The sequence below is a fragment of the Canis aureus genome, chromosome 13, assembly GCF_053574225.1.
Source record: "Canis aureus isolate CA01 chromosome 13, VMU_Caureus_v.1.0, whole genome shotgun sequence".
Classification (NCBI taxonomy): domain Eukaryota; kingdom Metazoa; phylum Chordata; class Mammalia; order Carnivora; family Canidae; genus Canis; species Canis aureus.
The window spans coordinates 33732695-33749625 of record NC_135623.1 but is presented as its reverse complement, the minus strand read 5'-3'; the positions used below and the strand labels follow the sequence as shown (position 1 = coordinate 33749625).

Here is a 16931-nt window from a genome sequence, read left to right as displayed (position 1 = left end):
TATATTGCATGATACAGATATAAAACTATAAGGGCTTGACATGGATTTGGAAAGGTATAGGACATTGTGAGCCATTTTTAAGGCTTTTTTGTTCTGAGTAGAAGGGGAGGGTAAACATTGCACAATTTCAAGCAGAGGAAAATCTGGTTTGATGTACGCTTTTTTTTTTTTTTTTTTTTAGTTTTTTTTTTTGTTGTTGTTTTGTTTTGATGTACGCTTTAATAGAATCACCCTGACTGCTATCTTGAGACCACAGACAATTCAGTGAGAACAGGGCAACACGCTTGTAGCTGTGGGTGTAATGAGAAATGGTCAGATTATGTATTTACCTGTATTTTTAAATAAGAGTGATGGCTTCCTAACCAATTATATATATGGTATGACAACAAAGACAGATAGTCAAAGATGACAACAATGTCTTGGGCTGAGCTATGGAAACATGGTGTTATCATTGACAGCAATAAGGAAAGACATGGCAAGATAAGTTTGGGGTAAAAAATTAAGGGTACAGTTTTAGTTTGAAATTGAGATGGTAATTTGGTATTCAATATATGTATACTTCCTAAAACAATTGTAGCAGTAGTTTGTTGTAGTCAATTACTGTTGTTTGCTTGCTTGTTTTTTTTTTCCAGTTCTCTTGGTTTTCATTTGCCTGATTGCTCTTTATTATTTGCTAGGTTCAATATACAAATCTGTAAAGAGATATTCAAGGTCTAAAAGAACTTTATTTTTTCTGAAGCAGATTTGTGTTTGCTTCTGTAAGTGGCTCAGATCATCCACAAACTAGAATTACCTCACTCCTACCAGGAATTGAACTCAGAAGTCTCACTTCCTATTTTATACTTATTTTGGGGGTGCAGACCATTTGGATTTTAATAAAAATCTAGAGTGACTTACCAATGCTCTCTGTTGACCACTGAACCCAATTTTCATTATGATTCTTATAAATTTGTCAAAAACTCTCATCAGCTTTTTTGACCTGTCAATTATCTCTTCCAGAATTGGCAGATCCCACAAAGGAAAAATGGAGGTAGATACGAGACTCACATCTCTAGGTCTTACTTCTTTTCCTCTAGAATTTGGCCAATTGCCTTGGCAGCATCACGTCACAGCATGTGCGCGCATGCACACACGCGCACACTTGTGGGCTTTCTTAATCCTTTTCTGCACAGTGGATTGAAACAAATCACCATTGCCACTCCTAGAAGCAAAATCCCTACTTCATTTCATTTTTAAAGCAATTTTATTATTTATTTTTAAAAAAATACTGTATTTCTTTATTCATGAGAGACACAGAGAGGCAGAGACACAGGCAGAGGGAGAAGCAGGCTCCATGCAGGGAACTTAATGTGGCATTCAATCCAGGGTCTCCAGGATCACACCCTGGGCTGAAGGCAGACCCTCAACCACTGAGCCACCCAGGTGTCCCAAAGCAATTTTAAATCCTTATTTTATACCTAATACTAATAAAAAGAAAGATAAAGGTTTAACAAGTACATAAACTGAGGTCTTTTACTCAAGAATCTTGTTTTCAATTCTATTGTAAGTGGCAGGAGATAGTAAGGAACAAGTAGCCAAGATACTTATTTTCCTGGATTTTCCATTCTACTGGGGAAAGACAGAAAAGACAAACATGATTGTCACATATCACCAGTACTACAATGGACTTTAGGGAGCATCCTATCATATAGAACAGGTACTGGCTACCTAACATTAAATACTCAGGGAGGAGTCTCTGTGGAGAGTACACTGAGCCAAGAAATGAAAGACAAGAAGAAACAAATTACATGACGATCATGCTTGAAGTGCTGAGGAAAGTCGGATATGAGGAATAAGGAGGAATGAGGAGCAAGTGCATCTGTACTGTGCTAATCACAGACGAGAACTGTAAAGAGCTTGAGAGGTCAAGTAAGAGGAAATTCATATAGAGACTCAGAGGTCAGGATAGGAAATGTAGTAAGTAAAATGTATGTCTGTTGAGGTTTAAGACAGTCAATTCCCAACTAAATGTTAAGGAGAACAGTAAGTGTAAAAAACTCTTGCCTGTTGGAATCTCAAAAATATACAATGGGAAAGGTTTTGATTTTTTAATTCATTTTTTTTCTTTAACTGGGGAATCATTATAGGATATACATGTTGCAGGACCCTTCCTTCTAGAGACCTGGCTACCTCTTCCATCAGTACAAATGGATTTGAAAATTGGCTTAGGCCCAAGAACTAAGCAAGTGACTATGACCTTTTTTCACTATTTCTTTTTTTATCTTTCAATTCAAATATCTCTTCATTCCCTCTTCTAAGGCCTTCTAAACTGGTCTGATACCAGGCTAAACCAGAGGGCTGATGACTCGTGTTTATGTATTTTTTTCTCTCTTGGAACAAAAATAAAATGAGAGGAAATAAAAAGGCCTAAACTACAAGCTGCAAATCACCATTTAAAATCTTCGATGTAATAGCTGATTTAGGCAAGATCATTAATGCCTCCTAAAAGTAAAAAGTTGCTGCAAAGAGAAGAAAACAAGCACATTTATGTGTAAGATATCTGGCAGCTATACTCTCTTAGTAATCCATGATATGGCAAGAATTGAATTTTCCAGATCTGGCAAATACTTATCATCCATGTGTCATCAATGGTAGCTCCAGGTTCCATTTGGATCCCTGAAGATCATGGGAACCACATTAACACATGCCAAATGTCTTCTCTTCCTGTGTGCCACTGTAGTTCAGGAACGGGTTTTTTTTTTTTTTTTTTTTTCAGAAACATTTTTATTCTTGATAAATTGAGCTAGAATATTTATTTAATCTTAGATGTTCTGTACGGGTGCATGTGATCTCTTTCTCCCAAGAAGTCACATACCTAGTTGGAATACATTGTTTTAGTAAACAGAAAAAGAGGGAGAGAGCAATACCCAATGTCACAGAGGCAAATGGCAATAAAAAAATCAGTATTCAATTGTAATACAATCAAATTCAATTGTAATACGACAAAAATACTGAAATGACTAGGGCCAGGCTGCACATCTAGCAAGCTCCAGGTGTACAGCTGTGTAACCCAGACCGGTCTGGAGCTTGGTTGAGATTTGGTGCCATCTAATGGCAGTTTTCTGCTATGGCCAGCCATCGGTGGAGGTGATTCTGGGTCCCGAAGGGGAGGAACTTTGGCTACCTCAAGCTTAAGGGGAGGCCTGTGGTGCTGGAGGGCTACGCCCCTCCCCATCAGCTTTGAGCAGGCCTTACGTGGGTGTGACAACAGAGGGTCTCCGCTTCTGAAGCTAGGAAGCTACACCAGCAGCTGACTGCTGTTGCTTATTATTTGATGCAAAGCTCATGAGAGGCAGAGAAATTTCTTTGTTCTGGGGCAACCTCAAGAATAAGGTTCAGCTTCAGAGTGGGGTTTTCTCAGCTTTCCTCCCATCTCCCCCTCTCTTGTAAGAACGGGGGTTCGTGGGCAAGGGACTGATCTGCCCTCCTCCAGCAGCTCTGCTTTGTGTCATGACAAGGGTACAAAATTCTGGCCATGGTCTTACCTCTGCCACAGCAGTGGAAGGATTTTGCTCCCATGAGAGAAGAGTTTGGATTTCTTCCTTATCCTTCAGCAGCTGATTCTTCAGATCCCCTTTTGTGATCCCAAGCTTCCTTATATGCATAAGACGGGAGGCTTATGTTAAAAGGATGATGAGAAAATACAGATGACCTTTGTGTCTGAGGTTTCCAGGGATTCTAAATTCTTTTGCTGACACTCAATCTTGAAAAATTCATTAAAATTTCAGTCATTTCCTTTTATACACGTTTATGTATGCTACTACTTCCTCCCATATTCTGCCAAAGGCAAAACAGTTTGCATGTTCAGTGTTTTTTAAAAATTTTTTATTTATTAATTTGAGAGAGAGATTAAAAGAGAAAGAGAGGGTGCAGGGGGAAGGGCAGAGAGAGAGAGGAGAGAGTCTTAAACTCCATGGTGAGCACCAGCCTGACATGGAGCTTGATCTCACCACTCTGAGATCATGGCCTGAGCTGAAACCAAGTGGACGATGCTCAACTGACAGTGCTCCCAGGTCCCACTGCTGAACACAGTGTCTTTTTGAAGGAGCTTGTTGCTCTTTGGAATTCAGTTCACTGAGTTGGCTTTCTGATGGGTTCTAAAAACTTATGATTTTACAGATTATCTTTTCTTTCCCCTTTCAAGGTTAGAGTAGAAGCAAGATTCTTTTGAGATCTATATCCACAATGGAAGTTCAAGTGCTATTAATTATACTGAGCTATATGTGTACATTAGTTTCACCTCTATTAATCCCTTGTATACAGGACATTTTTCTATTCTCAAGGCATAGTGGTATTTATTATTGTATTTTTGTAATAAGTTGTTCACATGCTTTTCTAACTAGCCTATGAACACTTTTGAGACAGTGACTGAGTCTTAATGTCATTATAATACAAGGACTAATAATGATTATTTGCTATGAATCAGACCCTTTTATAAGTTCATCACATATATTAACTAATTCAGTATCATCACCAACCCTACCAAGTAGGTATTAATCTATTTTCTTAGTTGAATAAGCAAACACAGACAAGGCAAGCAAAGGGCCTTGCTCTCGGGAGGGCCTTGTACTTGGTTTATAGCTTTGATGTCGCCACTTGAAATTCTTAATGATTTTATCTTGGAACTCCATGTGATCTGCGAGACAAGGAAGTGTGAGTGAACAACGGAGAAAGCTTGGGAGTGCTCATGCCACCTCCAGCTTGGGATCATGGCCTGATAGGCACATGGGCATTGAACAATTGATCTGGGCCCAACACACAGGTGCAGTCTTCAGAATAATCAGGGGTATCTTCGGGTATCTAAGGTGGCTGGGTGGGACCTGGACACAGTCACCATAGCTCTAAGGGAGAGGGGAGGCCCCATATGTGAACAGCACTGGGCCCATGTTGGGAGACTGGCTTGACTGTCCATCTCCATGGCCGGTGCACTGATATGAACCCTTTAGAAGAACTGCTGGTGCCCAGGCCATATATGATGATAGCATATTATTACAAAATAAAGGGTACATATGGGCATTTTAATAAAGCTAATCGGGGGGAGCGCCTGGGTGGCCCAGTCGGTTAAGCATCTGAGTCTTGATTTCAGCTCAGGTCATGATCTCAGGGTCATGGGATTGAGCCCCACATCAGGGCTCCAGGCTCAATGGGGAGTCTGGTTGAGATTCTCTCTCCCTCTCATTCTGCCCCTCCCTCTGTTCATATGATCTCTCTCTCTCAAATAAATAAATTTAAAAAAAAAAAACGCTTATCAAGAAGCGATTAGAATTCTTCAGAGTTCAGAATATTTACTTTTGAAAACTGAGGTAATACTCAAAAGCAAATATCCACATTAAAAATAGGAATTAAGTTTAAAGACCAATATATTAGAAAAGGGCCTGATTTCCATATGAAACTTTAAATAAATCCATCCTTAATGAGGAAAACAATTTTAAAGTTAATTTTCCCCCGCCCCGATTGAGGATTTGGAGATAAAATACTGTATTAATAGGCATTTGGAGTTATACTCACATCATGAATCTACTTTTGGTTTCTTAAACTAATTACAGAAATTGTGGGAGGAAATATTAAAATATCATTGTGTCTACTTAAGTTTAAAATTAAATTTAGAGTTATGAAAATTGATTTGCACTGAGTTAAACCTTTTTAGAGTAACTGTTCCATGAGGATCATAAGCTCTAGATCCACCAATTATAATTATTTCTAAAAAAATGATCAGAAATTATTCCTAATATTAATATAAAGATTTTTAAAAATTCATTCATGATAGAGAGAGAGAGAGAGAGGCAGAGACACAGGCAGAGGGAGAAGCAGGCTCCATACTGGGAGCCCAACGTGGGACTCGATCCTGAGACTCCAGGGTCGCACCCCAGGCTGAAGGCAGGCGCCAAACAAACCGCTGAGCCACCCAGGGATCCCCTCCTAATATTAATATAGTCTACAAAATACCCTAACTGCTCTATTAGTTACATCAGCAGAAAGTTTTTTCTCAAATGAAAAATTACCAAAAATTATTTGTGATCTTACATTTGCCAATAGTAACTGATGTCATTTTCAAATTGTTGAAAGATTAAATTTTTTCAAATTTTGTTAATAAGAACAAAATTTTGTTAAATAATAACTTAATAAATGAATTTGTAGAAAATTGAGTCAGAATAATCTTATAACCAAGCAGGATACCACAATGAAATATTGTTATTTGTTGTAATATATAAGACTTTTTTCTTTTACATTTTGTAACTCTATGTTGTTATCCACGTCACCATTACCCTGCTACATTTTATGTTATAAAATATTTTATAAAAATAAAGTTTTCTATTTTAGTATTTTTAACAATGCTTTTTTCATGCTGAATTCACAAGGTGAATTATTGTTTTGCACTTAGGCCTCATAAGTTGTGTTGACAGATACGACTACAGATAAACTGCATAAAAACATACAGCCATAAATAATGGAATCAGAATTTAATTTCATGGAATCAGGGGGGTCTAACTCCAAATATGAGATTTTAACCACTAAGTCAACACACTATTTCTGCATTAAGGCATCAAAACTCATGACAGCTGATGGAATGTAGGACATGATCAATAAATGATAATAAAAATAAAAGGGAAGACTACCCCTCATTGGATAATATCAGTTTTGTCTCTTCTTTCTAGTTTCTAGAAACTACTACTATTACTAATAACTATAAGACAATACTAATAAGCACAAGACGATACAGTTTTAAGGTACTTGTATTAGTTTCCTAGAGCTGCCATTACAAAGCACCACAAACTGAGTGGATTAAACGACAGAAATTTATTGTCTCTGGAGGTTAGATTATTATTCTGGAGGTTAGAAGTCTGAGAGCAATGCATTGGCAGTGTTCTGTGAAAGGACTGTGAGGGGGAATCTGTTCCAGACCTCTGTCCTCGGCTTGTAGATGGCCATCTTTTTGCTGTAAAGTGTGATGTCTCATCACATCATTATTTCCTCTATGCATTTCTCTGTTTTCAAATTTCCCTTTTAAAGGGACACCGATCATGTTAGATTAGGCCCCACACTAATGACTTTATTTTCACTAGATCATCTCATTAAAGACCTATCTCCAAATAAGCTTATGTTGTAAGGGACCTTGGGAGGGGGGAGTAGGATTCCACATACAAATTTGTGGGACAAAATTCAACCCATAACTGTACTTCATGCTTTAAAGTGCTTTCATAGCATGCTTTTACCTTTGCCTATAGTAAGACAATGAAGAATCAGAAAGGAAAATATAATATTGTCTGCATTTTGCAAAAAAAAAAAAATACTTTGATTATATATTCATGTTCCTCAATGTCCCTAGATACTGAGACAAGTTTCAGTCTTTAGGTTCTGATTCTGTTAAATTAAAATCTGGTTTTCAACACTGTTTATTATTTTCTATTGCTAATGTCAATAAAATTTAGCATTTTGTAACAATAGCATTTCCTTTAGAAGAAAAATAAAAGGAGATTCCAATTCCATTGCAAAACATTGCCATAGGTGAAGAAAAGAGCAACACTGAAAATTAGGAAAAAATTATACATATAGCCAAAAAATACTGGACTAGAGAGTGAAAAGATATCATTAAAAATGGATTGGCAAGGGACGCCTGGGTGCAGAGTCTGCCTTTAGCTCAGGGTATGATCCCAGGGTCCAAGATTGAGTCCCACATTGGGCTCCTTGCAGGGAGCCTTCTTCCTCTGCCTACGTCTCTGCCTCTCTCTCTCCCTGTGTCTCTCATGAATAAATAAATAAAATCTTTAAAAAATGGATTGGCAGTAAACAAGATAGAATTTGAGAAACAAGAAACATTCAAGAACAACTATATTTTAAAAATAACCACTCATCTGATGAAAGTTCACAGAAATTAAAGGGGCTGGCCATACTTATATAAGGGGATGATAATCTTAAATGTCATATTCCATGTAAAGAAGATTTTTATTTTCTTTTAATTCTTCTCCTGAGAATTGAAGTAAGGAAAAGAATAACTTATTTTCATAACATTTTAAATTAGCCATTAAAAAAAATCTGCCATTTTCTTGAGCTGAAAATGGATTTGAGATAGGCCCAAGTGTTCAGCTCTGTAAAGTCAGGCACAGAAAGAAAGCTCCAGGAAATTATATAAATTTGTACAAGTGATGCTGAACCTGATCTGTGACCTTAGCATCTTACATATTTTCAATTGTACTTGCATTGCAATATGATTTCTAGAGGCTTTCAGAAGAATTGTTAATAGCGCCAAGAAATTACGTATTTGTACATTAAAAAATATATATGGTTTATCCAATTACTCAAACTATGCATTCGAGGGTAGATTGTTGTAAACCCATGGAAGAAAATTTTCTAAATCTACGGATTCGTGTTGAAGGAGAACATATTCCCAATGCCCTAGAAGAGTTCTTTGAGTACAGCTTTTGTTTCTGCTCTGTATATTTGAAATAGAAGTTTTAGAGTTCTTGTACTTTTAAAAAGCTGACTTTTCATAGTATCTTGATACTCTCAGGTTAAAAAGGTTAACTACTTTGCTTTCTAAAAACATACCTATCTAGGAATTTAACAAACCTATTTATATATTTCTAATTGTTTTTTTTTATTTGAAATAAGGAATATTTTTTCTTTGCATTTCTTAGCTTATTGTGTGAAGAAAATGGCAAATAACATTTAGATTATAAAAAGTGAACCTGGATCATTTGTTTGGTCATCATTATGGAATATTTTGGATATAGTGTAATTATCTATTTGAATTCAATGAGTTCTATAATAAGAATTGAAAATTTTAAAAAAAAGGAATTGAAAATTTAGACTGGAAAAAATATTGAGTACTCAGAGCCCGTATTTCATTGTATGAGCTTTTTTAATTTTTTCTTTTCTGCCCTAATATACAAAGTAGATCAGCAGAGTGAACAGGGTGGTTTTTCATGAGAGTTAAAGTAGCACACACAAGGAGAGGTCCATTAGGTTGTATGAATTTGTCCAAGTAGGCAGAACCCAAGATCACTTGTTCCAAGACTCATGATTCTCACCACTGGTATGCTTTTGTGTAATCCCGTCCCCTGGAACGCAGACAGACATTTTGCTTTGTTTTTTCACTAAGGCTTTATTTTTTTTGAAGTTTCAGGTTCACAGAAAAACTGAGGAAATGTTGCAGAGATTTATGATCCACCCTCTGCCTTTACACATATGTAACAATCTGCATTAAAAGCATCCCCCACCAGATTATTAAAATTAAGGAATCTATGCTTATATACTGGTATCACGAAAAGTCCATAGTTCACATAGGTTCACTCTATTGGTTAAACAAACGTATGTTTGTTAATGCCACGTACCTGTTATGGTAACTAGGAGAGTATTTTCACTGCCCTAAAAATTTCTCTGTGTCCCACCTATCCATGCCACTGTTCCCCACCCCAACCTCTGACTACTACTGACCTTTTTTCTGTCTCTGTAGTTTTGCCTTTTCTAGAATGTATTATGTTTGGAAACCTACAGTAATACCCTTTTCACACCGGCTTTTTTCAATTAGTAATATGTATTTAAGGTTCTCCCATTTCATGTGTCAATTAATATTCCACTGTCTGGATGGAACAGAATTTATTTATCCATTCACCCACACTGAGTTATTTTGGTTGCTTCCAAGGTTTGGCAATTATGAAAAAAGCTGCTATAAACAGCCGTGTGCCAGGATTTGTGTGGACATAAGTTTTCATCTCTTTTGGATAAACAGTGAGGAGTGTGATTGCTGGATCATCTGGCAAAAGCATGTCTAGTTTGCAAGAAACTGCGAAACTGTCTTCCAAAGTGGCTGTGCCAGCACCAAATCCTACCAGCAACAAATGAAAGTTCCTTTTGTTCTAAAACCTTACAGCATTTAATGTTGTCAGTGTCATGGATTTTGGTCATTCTAATAGGTGTGTATTGGTATCTTGTCGTTGTTTTAGCTGCGTTTCCTTAATGATATATGACGTGGAGCATCTTTTCATATGTGCTTATTTGTCATCTGTAAATCTTTTTTGATGAGGTGTCTATTTAGATCTCTTGCTAATTTTTTAACTGGATTGTTTTCATATTATTGAGGTTTAAAAATTCTTTGTATAGTTTGGATAATAATCCTTATCAGACGTGTCTTTGGCAAATATTTTCTTCTACTTTGTGGCTTGTCTTCTCATGTCTTTCACAGAGTAGATTTTTTTTTCATTTAAGTCCAGTGTATTAATTCTTTTTACATGGACCTTGCCTTCGGTGCTATATCTAAAAAATCATAGCCATACTCCAAAGTTATCTAGGTTTTCCCCTGTTATCTTCTAGGAGTTTAAAGTTTTGCATTTAGATCTATGATTGACTCTGAGTTAGTCTTTGGAAAGTGTATAAAGTCTGTGTCTAGATTCATTCTTTTGCATGTGGATGTTCACTTGTTCCAAAACCATTTGTTCAAAGACTTAGTTCCCTTTTACGGCTCTTGCTGCTTTGTCAAAGATCAATTGACTATTTTATGTGGGTCTCTATCTGGGCTCTCTATTCTGTTACATTGTTCTATTTGTCTGTTCTTTCCCTAATACCATGCTGTCTTGATTTTCATAGCTTTAAGTCCTGAATCAGATAGTAACTCCTCCAAATGTGTTCTTCTACAATTGTGTTGGCTATTCTGGATCTTTTTCTTTCGTATAAACTTTATAATCACTTAGTCAATATCCACACACACACACAAAAACAACTTGCTGGAATTTTAATTGGGATTGCATTGAATCTATAAATCAATTTGGGAAGAACTGACATCTTGACAATATTGAGTGTTTCTATCTATGAATATAGAATATCTCTACATTTATTTAGTTCTTTGATTTTGTTCATCAGACTTTGAGAGTTTTCCTCACATAGATCATGTGTGTATTTTGTTGGATTTATACCTAAGTATTTCAATTTTTGGTTACTAATATGAATAGTATTGTATTTTTAATTTCAAATTCCATTTGTTCATTCTTAGTATATAGGAAAGTGACTTTTATATATTAATCCTGTGTATTGCAACCTTACTATAATCACTTAGTAATTCCCAGAATTTCTCTTATCAATTCTTTCAGCTCTATATAGATGACCATGTCATCTGCAAACAAAGGGATTTTTGTTTCAGCTTTACCAATCTGTATCTTTTTCCTTTATCATCTTATTGCCTTAGCTAGACTTCCAGTACAATATTGAAAAGTAGTGGTGAGAAGGGACACCCTTGTCTTGAACCTGATCTGAGAAGGAAACTTTGAGTTTATCAACATTAAGTAAGATGTTAGCTGTAGACTTTTTTGCAGATATTCTCTATCTTTCCCCTATTTTAATCAACAGAATATGACAGAAAGTAAAGACATTTTTAAATATATAATTAAGGTTTCTAACCAAAAGAAGATTATGCTGGGGGCATATGACCTAACCATGTGAGCTCTTTTAAAACGGGTCTAGGCATTTTATAAAAGAGCAACCAAAATGCTTATCCCGGACCTTGAAAAACCAAAAGCCAATTTTAAAACCATCTATTTAGAAGACAGCTTCTAGAATCTGAGGGTCTTAGTCCTATAAATACAAGGAATTGAACTGTACCAGTAACTTGAATAAGCTTAGAAGAGGACCCCGAACTTCGAATGAGTATGTAGCCACTGACCAACACCTTCATTCAGCCTGTGAAAACTGAGAATAGGACCCAATTAAGCAGCCCAGACTCCTGACTCATGCAGACTGCAAGATAATAAATGTATGTCTTAAGCATTATCTGAAGTAACTTGTTATGCATCAATAGAAAACTAATATAATGGTCATTAAAACATAATTGCACTGAGGTCATTATACAGATGTTATTGCCCACAGCTTTTACATAGATTTAGAATTTAAAGGGTTAAATGTTTATTTTCAGTTGCTTATGATGTTTACACAAAGATAAACACACACACATATATACGTATACTTGAGAAGCTCTAAAATGAAAAATTTATTGCATTCACATAACAGCTGTTAAAATTACAGAACCTAGCATAGCTTGGCTCCATGTTAGGTTTATCCTGGAATTTGGAATTACCACAGCTTGTAGGTACTTGCCCATTTTAAAAACATGATTGTATCAGCATGCTGCCCATTCTATCACAGACCACATGGCATGAATTCAAGATGAGATGTAAACACTACAATTTTGTGTGAATAGCAGGTGAGTTGTTGATAGAAAATTTCTAAAGTAAATGGATTAAATCTATTAAAAAACAAGAATTTCTTGTAATTTGTATCAATAGAGAACAAATTATCGTATTTGTTTCATTCATTCATTTCAAAAGGCCATATTATTTATAGAAATTAAAAATATCACCAAAAACAAGGGATCAGAGTGCTAAATCTGACATTTTGGGCTCCTCATCTGCTCTGAACTCTGGCAATCAGTTAACTCAACAAAGGGAATCCAACGCATTGGGAGAGCCACTCTGTACCAAGCACTGTTCTTGGTCGGTCTCAATTCTCACAGTAGCACTATAAAATGGAGACATGATCTCCATTTTGCAGATGAGGAACTGAAGATAAGAGGAGTTAAATAATTTGCCAAAATAAGTCACAGAGCTAAGATTTGGCCCCCAAAAGATAATCTCTAGTCTCTGAGTGCTTACTCACTTCTCCAGAATATATCTGAATATAATCAGTGATGTCCAGAACTAGTAAAACAGAACCTAGACCATCTAATCTCATTGTCTAGCTTCCAAAACACATGTAGCCAGTTGACTTAAAATAAAAAATTCTGTAATAATTTTAGGGTTTTTTTCCATAATAATGGAATTATGAAATAATTTTAATTTTATAATAATTTAATAATAATTTTTATCAATGTTCAGGGACACCTGGCTGGCTCAGTTGGTAGAGCATGCAACTCTTGATCTTGGGGTTGTGAGTTCAAACTACATACTGGTTATAGAGATCATTTAAAAATAAAATCTTAAAAGAAAATAAAAATAATTTTTACCAATGTTCAAAAGATATTAGGTATCCTTTTCCAATGAAAGAAATCAGGTCTCCTTGAAAAAATGGTTGATTCTGCACTAAGGCACATCATCCAGATAGTGCCAGATAATTAAAAAAAAAAAACAGCTAAAAAAATTTATGGGAGTATGTTGAAGCAGCACAGGAATCAATTTGTAAAAGCTCTCAACAACCAAAACTAAGATAATTTTAGCAAGAAAATAAGCAAATGTATGGTTTTTAACTCCAAGTGGAAAATTATTTTTTTGCATGTGGATGTCTAGTCGTTCCAGCATATGTTGAAAAGATTTTTTCTCCTCTCTATTGCCTTTACTCCTTTGTCAATGTTCAATTGGCTATATTTATATGGATTTATGTCTGGGTTCTATTATAGATGAGTGCGTGTGTGTATATATATATATATAGACATATATGAGTATATGAGTGTGTGGATATATATATGTATATACGTATGTATATACACAAACATAAAATTTGAGACTATTCGTTAAGGAAAATGTGTCCCTTATCCCCATTTATTCATCTAAACAATAGTTTATTTATATGAATGTGTATTCATGTCTAGTTAGTTTATGAATATATTACTGTAGCAATCTAAAATGAAAAGTTATTATTCATATAAAATCTGAAAATTTTTTTCATTTCCATTATCAGAACAACTTATGGTTAAGAAGTTAGGTTTAAGTTAGAGACCAAGGTAAGAGTCAATTTTTTAAAAAAGAAATCCTTTATTTATGGTCCTTTAAATATTATGTGCATATTATTTTATTAGGAAAGTTGTTTATAATATAAAGTAGAATTAAGATTATTTTTAATCTTCTTTCTACAAATAGTATTATATTCCCTGAATGGGCTCAATAAATGAGAATGTATTATTTCATTAGAATAATAGTAATGATCATTTCTGGAAAATGATAGGCAATCTTCTGAATAAAACCCCAAATGTCATATATACCATTTTATAGGTAGTTAGAAATTAGCTTGGGCATTCTTTAGGAGAATATATAATCTTGTGCTTTGAAACTTGGAAAAAGACTCCTATATTTTCTTCATAAGCTTGTTGGGGTATTGAGAGGTACATATACATATATACACATACACAGACATACGTGTACATATATATATTCTAACTTTAATCTAGAAAGTATGTTCTAAACATTGAAGTTTAAACAATAATGTTGTATAGTTTGGTGGTAAGCAAAGACTTGCCTGACAAAAATAGTTTCTGCATCTAATTTCGGAAATATCCAAGATTACTTTCATTATCAAAATTTTTAAATTTTCATAAGATGACACATATTTAATAAATATGCTTAGTGTATAATTTCCATTGAAAGGTAACTTATTAATTAAAAGGAAAGAATAGTGATCCTATGGCCAATGACAAGAAAACAAGTTCCTGAGGACATGGGCTTGGGGCATGATATTTCCGTCTGTGTGTGTGTGTGTGTGTGTGTGTGCATGTGTGTGTGTGTGCATGTGTGTATGTGTGAGAGAGAGAGATAGAAGAATATCTATCTATATAGAATATATAGAATATAGAATATATATAGAATATAGAATATAGAATATATAGAATATATATATATTTTTTCAAACAAATTACAATACAGTTATTTAAAAAGAAATGTTACAATACAGTTGAAGAGATAAAAAAAACAGAATTCAGCTGACAGCAAAGAACACAGTATACAATGTAATTAGGTGCATATCAAATGTGATGACTTTAAAAGCGCTAGGAAGTGAGTTCCTAAGCTGTTACTAAAAAATGTTTATAGCAATCCTGCAATCTATGTGTGTCTGTAAAGGTGAGTAGACAAAAATAAGGTCAGAGAGGAGAGCAGACATTTTATGTAAAAGCAAAAGCATGCTGGTAAGTAGTTTTACTGCTATTCACTCAGAATATTCTAATTGTTCAACAAGATTGCATAATTTTCCTGTCTGATGCAGAGCAGAACAATCAATCTGTGCAAAACTGAAACAGTGAGTTCCACCACATGTGACTTAAATTTTTTCTGAAGTGAGCTCAGAGACCATTGTTTCTTGAAAGAAGAGCTTTGATAATTGCATTCTCCAACTTCCAATTATTTTCCTTTTTCCTTGCCCTATAACTCTTTTATATTTCTTTTTTTAATATTTATTGTTTTCTCATTTCTCCTACATGTATCCTCTAACCTTATCTACTTGAGGGTTAATTTTCCTGCAGAATGGAAAAATTCTCAAAAGTAATTGTATTAAATCAAACGCACCTATTAAAATTTCACAGATGACAAAATTCTCAGTATCTTAATCTACCCTGATATAGTTTTTATATCTTATATTCACTAATTCCATTCGATTTGCCCACAAAATATGTCTGATAAAGACTCTATGTATCTTTATCATTTGATTAATGTTAATAAATGAGGCAAAAATATGAAGTAAATACATTATGGGCACTATTATGATTTAGGACATTTTATATCAAGCAGCAGTTCTTAGCCAGGAACAAATTTGCCCCATAGGGGATGTCTGGCAATATCTGAAGACATTTTTGATGGTCATGATGGAGCAGGCACTACAAGAATCTAGTGGGTGGAATCCAGGTATGGTATTTAAATTCATTAGAGTTGGGGTGGCCCAGGTGGCTCAGCGGTTTAGCGCCACCTTCAGCCCAGGGCTTGATCCTGGAGACCTGGGATTGAGTCCAACGTTGGGCTCCCTGCATGGAGCCTCTTCTCCCTCTGCCTGTGTCTCTGCCTTTCTCTCTCTCTTTCTCTCTCTGTCTCTCATTAATAAATAAAATCTTTTAAAATAAATCAACCTGTTGAAACACAATATTAAAATAAATAAATAATTTTGTTAGAGTCCTCCACAACAAAGAATAACTCAGTCCAAAATACTATTAATAATTTCAAAATTGAAAAGCCCTGATAAAGAGGGAATTTATGATTCTCCTTATTTATCAAATTGTTACTTTTTTCTTGATGGATAAGGAATTTCACATTTGATTTTTAGTTCCAATAGCTCCTGTATACATTAGTCCAAATTGAGGTGTGCAGTTCTCCACTTAGTCATTATCATTCACTGTGTGAAATCTATGTAACAAAGAAAACTACCTGTTACCTAATGGCATGAATCATTCTAAAGTGTCTACAGAGAGAAGAGGATGGGGAGCTTTTATGGCATCACATGCCTAAGAATCGATGGCTATTACTGCATTATAAATTATATTAGTGGGCAGAATGGGGAGATGAGAGTATTCTTTAGAATTTATATATTAACAATTTTTAGCATCCAACACATTTTGTCGGTTTCAATTTTGATGACAGAAAAAGAGAGATGGTTATTTACCTCTTGCAATCTTTAAATACATTTCTTGTTTCTGTAGGAAAATCTTAGTCTAAGCTGATCTGTCATACTAACCCAAGAGAGAGTAATCATTATACATACACACAGTGTCATCATCATGTCACATACTTGTTATACTTAGTATTAGCTACTGATGTTGAATTAGGTACCCATAATGGTCAAAAGAAATGTTACTAGTCATGATTTGGGATGAGAAAGTCTATTAGCTCATACCAGCTGATTTGGGCAAATTCCTGAACAATGTGTAAAAGGGCCCATGATACATTGAAATTTCATAGAATCTAAGCAGATAACCTTTAAGTAGATTTACAGGAATAACATTTATAATCAATCATTCTACTATTTGTATCGCTTATTGGAAATGTTTAAAACACTTGGCAGACTGCACCACTCTTATTGTTCTCATTGTCTTCCTGAAATAAGAGGATCTTGCCTGACTTTTCTTCCCCGAATTACTTCAACCTGGAAAGAAACCATTTCTCATATTATACTTGTTTGAATCAGCATAGTAATTAAGAGTGTTGCTTCTTAAAACT

At 35.0% G+C, this 16931-nt stretch overlaps 2 long non-coding RNA genes across 16 annotated transcripts in view; both read right to left on the bottom strand.

Moving 5' to 3' along the window:
* Positions 1 to 3640, bottom strand: part of LOC144282265 (uncharacterized) — a 126423-nt gene extending 122783 nt beyond the window's left edge. For all 5 annotated transcript variants that reach the window (XR_013350644.1, XR_013350642.1, XR_013350643.1 and 2 more), the window contains exon 1: positions 3525 to 3640. This is a non-coding gene — a long non-coding RNA (uncharacterized LOC144282265). The remainder of the gene's footprint in view (positions 1 to 3524) is intronic.
* Positions 3641 to 15611: 11971 nt separating this feature from the next.
* LOC144282262 (uncharacterized) overlaps positions 15612 to 16931 on the bottom strand; it is a 146730-nt gene continuing 145410 nt past the window's right edge. For all 11 annotated transcript variants that reach the window (XR_013350637.1, XR_013350635.1, XR_013350636.1 and 8 more), the window contains one exon: positions 15612 to 16857. This is a non-coding gene — a long non-coding RNA (uncharacterized LOC144282262). The remainder of the gene's footprint in view (positions 16858 to 16931) is intronic.